Raw genomic sequence first — 5924 nt, forward strand, 5'->3', positions numbered from 1 at the left:
TTCAACTTGTGCTCACTTGCTCACTTTTCTTTTTTTCTTCTTTTTTTTTTTTGGAGACAGAGTCTTGCTCTCTTGCCCAGGCTGGAGTGCAGTGGCGCAATCTCAGCTCACTGCAACCTCCGCCTCCTGGGTTCAAACGATTCTCCTGCCTCAGCCTCCCGAATAGCTGGGATTACAGGCTCCTGCCACCTCGCCCAGCTAGTTTTTACATTTTCACCATGTTGGCCAGGCTGGTCTTGAACTCTTGACCTCAAGTGATCCGACTGCCTGGGCTTCCCAAAGTGCTGGGATTACAGGCGTGAGCCACTGCGCCCAGCCTATGCTCACTTTTCAATTAAACTGCACACATCTTAAGATTATACCTGTGTAACAAGTATAGTAGCTATGAGATCCATCATGTTTTAAATGGGTTTTATTATGATTCTGGCATAGTGTGGCCGACAGAGCAGGACTCGACTGCCACTGGAAAGAATTTGTTACTTACAGTTCCCAAGAGGAGAGGGCACACCTTGCCACACACGGCCACCTGGGGCGCACCAGGCCAGGCTGGAGGGCAGGGGAGCGAGGGGAAATGTGGGAAAGCCCTTTCTGTGGTTTCCATGGGAAGGAATGGGTGAGGCAGGGTGAGCAGGCTTGGGATTGGTGGGTTTGAATCATTTCAGGAGGCTGGGGGTGTAGAGCTGTCTAGACTGCCTGGTACTGACCCTCCGGTGATTAGGGCAGGGGAATACTGGACCTGACTGTGACAGCCCAGTGGAGGGGGTAGTGGGGTATGGGCTAGGATTGGCTAGCTTGCATCCGAAAGGCTCGCTCCTAAGCTGGTCATTTGCAATCTCTAGGAATTGGCTAGCCCTAGGAGGGGCAGTCCCTCCAGGGTCAGCAAAGCCCCAAGATGTCACAGCATCACAATTACAGAAAAGAAAAAGGCATGGCGAATACAACTGGCCCTGTGATGGGCTGACATCGTATTAAGGAATCCTTGGGGTGATAAAAGCGGAGACTGATAGAGAGTAAGGCATAGGTTAGCGTAAACAGCGTGGAACATTTCAATGTGAGAGTGGGAAGGGGTGGCGCAAGGAGACGTATGAGGTATCCTCATGGTCTGGCTTGTAACCAAGTTTCCCATTTTCATGGCATAACCCAAGAAGAGAGATCTGAAATTTCCAAGGTCTCTAACAATATCTTGGTGGAGTTGTAAAGTGTGTTAAAAGCATAAGATATTTTGTTTCAACAATATATCTTAGAGATTAGACAAATCCCCCTTTAAACATAGGGAAGGGTAATGGGAAAGGTTTTTTTTGTTTTGTTTTGTTTTTGTTTTTTTTTGTTTTTGTTTTTGTTTTTTTTTTGAGACAGAGTCTTGCTCTGTGTGGCCCAGGCTGCAGTGCAATGGTGCAATTTCCACTTACTGCAACCTCCGCCTCCTGGGTTCAAGCAGTTTTCCTGCCTCAGCCTCCCAAATAGCTGGAATTACAGGCGCCTGCCACCACACCTGGCTAATTTTTTTTTTTTTTTTTAGGTGGAGTCTCGCTCTGTCACCCAGGCTGGAGTGCAGTGGCATGATCTCAGCTCACTGCAACCTCTGCCTCCCGGGTTCAAGCAATTCTCCTGCCTCAGCCTCCTGAGTAGCTGGGACTACAGGTGCATGCTGCCACACCTGGCTAAATTTTTGTATTTTAGTAGAGACGGGGTTTCACCATGTTGCCAAGGCTGGTCTTGAACTCCTGAGCTCAGGTGATCCACCTGCCTTGGCCTCCCAAAGTGCTGGGATTACAGGCATGAGCCACCGTGCCTGGCCATTTTTTTTGTATTTTTAGTAGAGTTGGGGTTTCACCATGTTGGCCAGGATCGTCTCGAACTCCTGACCTTAGGTGATCCACCCACCTCGGCCTCCCAAAATGCTGGGATTACAGGTGTGAGTCACCGCACCCAGCCCTCTGGTTTTGATTTAAGTTTGGGTCTCTGTGAGGCAAGAGTCCCAGAGTCCTTGACCCTGAAAGGGACAACTCAGCCAATGGCACCGTAGTTTGTAACAAATGTGAAGATGTGGCCCTGTGTCGGTCAGGCAGCCAGTACTAGGGTGACTGCCTGGAGTTTGGCCAATTGTGTTGACCCTTGGGTCCTGTCCTTCATTAGGGACATTCTGACTGAGAGATGGAAAGCAGCCACCATCCACTGAGCTTCCTCATTCTTAAAATGGTTGGCAGTGCGGTTCCTACCGTCTGTGTTCACTCAGCTAATCCCAGGGGCTCTCCAGGTAGCTGCGAGGTCTGAGAGCAGGTGAGCTCCTTCAGCACCTACAAGGGAGTCGGGGGGACTTCCTCCCGCAGGAGGAATATGCCAGAGGGCTCAGGTTTGGTTCCTTTGCGTCTTATAAAGGCCTTGGTAGCCACACCAAGTTTGTGGGGGTGCTGCTGCCATGACCCAAAGCAAAATGGGCAGCTGGGTATAGTGTAGTGGTGTGACCACGGCTCACTGCAGTCTCGACCTCTCAGGCTCAAGTGATCCTCCCACCTCAGCTTCCCCAGTAGCTGGGACTGCAGGCATGTGCCATAGTGCTCAGCCCAGCAATTTTGTTAAGAGAAGCTGTGTCTTGCATCATCAATCCTTGAGCAACTAATGGCCATGCTAGGTGGTCCAGAGACTGCAGGGGGCCTGCGAGGGGTTGCCAAAGCCCATCCACAGTGCAGGAGTCTCCGAGGGCTCTGACAGGAGTGCCTGTTGATTGTTACTTGAACAGATTTAGAGCCTTTTGTGTGAGGGAGTCCTGCTTCAGGTGGGCCACTATATAAGTAGCAGCATCAGTAGCATAAGTAAAATTTTTTTTTTTTTTTTTGAGACGGGGTCTGGCTCTGTCACCCAGGCTGGAGTGCAGTGGCGCGATGTCGGCTCACTGCAAGCTCCGCCTCCCAGGTTCACGCCATTTTCCTGCCTCAGCCTCCCGAATAGCTGGGACTACAGGTGCCTCCCACTGCGCCCGGCTAATTTTTTTGTATTTTTAGTAGAGACAGAGTTTCACTGTGTTAGTTGGGATGGTCTCGATATCCTGACCTTGTGATCCGCCCGCCTCGGCCTCCCAAAGTGCTGGGATTACAGGCGTGAGCCACCGCGCCCGGCCATAAGTAAAAATTTGTAAGTGATGAATATATTGCCATCAGAACCCAAAGAGAACTAAAAGATGTTGGACAACATCCAACAGTGTCATGCCAACATCTCTTCTCATCAATGTCATGCCAACATCTTCTTCCCATCAGTGTCATGCCAACATCTTCTTCCCATCAGTGTCATGCCAACATCTTCTTCCCATCAGTGTCATGCCAACATCTCTTCCCATCAGTGTCATGCCAACATCTCTTCCCATCAATGTCATGCCAACATCTTCTTCCCATCAATGTCATGCCAACATCTTCTTCCCATCAATGTCATGCCAACATCTTTTGCCATGTCCAACGTCTTTTGCTATCAGTGTCATGCCAGGCCAGGGCCCCTGGAGCAGGTGGATGTAGGGAAGGTATTGTCTGCATAACAATGTGCCCTGGTAGAGCTGTGGGGGTCCCCCAGGGCAGCCTGGTCCAGCTGCAGTGTGTCCCTCTGGAGGCAGAGGCAAACTGTGGCTGAAAGCCTGTTGAAACAGGCATCAAATACAATGTAGTAGCCAAATCTGTCAGCGCAAAATACTTCATGGTTGTTGACTGGGGTGGAGTTAATTTTAATGCCTTTGGGCTGGGCATGGTGGCTCACGCCTGTAATCCCAGCACTTTGAGAGGCCGAGGCAGGTGGGCGGATCACAAGGTCAGGAGATCAAGACCATCCTGGCTAACACGGTGAAACCCTGTCTCTACTAAAAATAGAAAAAATTAGCCGGGCATGGTGGCGGGCGCCTGTAGTTCCAGCTACTTGGGAGGCTGAGGCAGGATAATGGCGTGAACCCGGGAGGCAGAGCTTGCAGTGAGCCGAGATCGCGCCACTGCACTCCAGCCTGGGCGACAGAGCGAGACTCCGTCTCAAAATAATAATAATAATAATTTTAATGTCTTTGGCTGTTGGGTGTGGGGGCCTTAGTGGGTGGGACCACAGCATGAAGATTCTAGAAATCTACCACCGGGAGCCCTTTGTTTTTCCTGGGTTTACGAAGAGGTAAAACTGGACCATTAAACAGAGCAGCAATGGGAACAATCACTGCCTTATTAGTTAGGCTTTAGATAATAAGCATCACTCCCTGAGGGCCTATTTTAACTTATATTGAAACAAATTAACTATGTAATTTAATTAACTTATTTTTTGAGATAAGACCTTGCTCTGTCTCCCATGCTGAGTACAGTGGCGTGATCTTGGCTCACTGCAGCCTCAACCTCCTGGGCTCAAGCGATTTTCCCTTCTCAGCCTCCCAAGCAGCTGGGACCACAGGTGTGCACCACCATGCCTGGCTAATTTTTAAATTTTTTTTTGTAGAGACGAGGTCTTACTATGTTGCCCAGGCTGGTCTTGAACTCCTGGGCTCAAGCAATCCTCCTGCCTCGGCCTCTCAAAGTGCTGGGATTACAGGTGTGAGCCACCTCGCCCAGCCCAAATTAAATTTCAACTGGAGGTCCGTGGGGTCCCATTTTATTGAGCAAATGTGTAAGCACTTAACTTTAATTTTAACATAAGTACTTTAATTTTAAAGTAAGTGCTTAAAATTTAAAATTAAAGGCTTACTTTAATTTTATTATTCATTGTGTTAGAGCATCTATACCCAGTGTGTGGTATTTTAAGGCAACAGGTACTATAACTACAGGAAGTTTAGGCAGGGCTGCCATTACACTTAGGCACATCTGTTTTCCCTCTATTTTATATTAAGTTACCTCCTTAAGATTATAAGGGGGTACAATGTTTAAATTGAGTCGGGGGCCAGGTGCACTGGCTCATATAGTATCAGTGCTTTTTAGGTATCATATAATCTCAGTGCTTTGGGAGGCTGAGGCAGGAGGATTGCTTGAGGCCAGGAGTTTGAGACCAGCCTGGATGACATAATGAAATCCAATCTCTACAAAATAAATAAATAAATAAATAAATAAAATAAAATAAAATTAGCCTAGCTATGGTGGTGCATACCTGTAGTCCTAGCTGCTTGGGAGGCTTAAGTGGAAGGATCACTTGAGTACAAGTGTTTAAGGCTGCAATGAGCTATGATCATGCCACTACACTGTAGCCTGGGCAACAGAGTGAGACTTCATCTCGAAAAAATTGGAACACTAACAAATAAATAAATAAAATAAATTTAATAGGACCCTCAGGTATAACTATAATTTGAACCACAGTATGGATTAAGTCGATGAAAATTTGTTAATTGGTGCATTTTAGCAAATGCTAAAGTTAACTTACAGCCTATTTTGTTTAGAGGCACGAAAGCCAGTCAGTGCCCTTTTAATCCTTTTATGTGAATCCTTTTGGTATATGCATTTTGTCATATATTTGTTATATATATCATTTGTCATATACATTTTTAGATATACATTTTGGATTTCTAATTGGGTTGAATTATGGACACTTGTTTTAATTTATATAATATATAATTTATTTATTGTATATTTTATAAATATATTTATATATATAATTTATTGGCTCCTCTTTTCTCCCCCTCCTATATCTAGGGTGTTTTTTTCCTCCTTCTTCTCCTCCTCCTTTTGTTCCATTTTAGCCTTTTGGCCGCCTAAAGTTTTTGGGTTTTGTCTCAGGCTGATAAGAGGAAAGTGGTGGTGGCAGCGGGTGTGTGTGTCGGGGTGTGTGTGTGTCGGGGTGTGTGTGTGTCGGGGTGTGTGTGTGTCGGGGGTGGGTGTGTCGGGGTGTGTGTGTGTCGGGGTGTGTGTGTGTTGGGGGCGGGTGTGTGTGTGTGTCGGGGTGTGTGTGTGTGTCAGGGTGGGTGTGTGTGTCGGGGGTGTGTG

The 5924-nt window shown here is 47.4% G+C and overlaps 1 protein-coding gene across 1 annotated transcript in view; it reads left to right on the plus strand.

Annotated features, from left to right (window-relative positions):
* Positions 1-2215: 2215 nt before the first annotated feature.
* Positions 2216-5924, plus strand: part of DEGS2 (delta 4-desaturase, sphingolipid 2) — a 29338-nt gene continuing 25629 nt past the window's right edge. The window contains exon 1 of the mRNA XM_032179731.2: positions 2216-2280. The gene's annotated coding sequence lies outside the window, so the exon portion shown is untranslated. The remainder of the gene's footprint in view (positions 2281-5924) is intronic.

This window comes from Hylobates moloch, unplaced genomic scaffold, assembly GCF_009828535.3.
Source record: "Hylobates moloch isolate HMO894 unplaced genomic scaffold, HMol_V3 SCAFFOLD_16, whole genome shotgun sequence".
NCBI classification, from domain to species: domain Eukaryota; kingdom Metazoa; phylum Chordata; class Mammalia; order Primates; family Hylobatidae; genus Hylobates; species Hylobates moloch.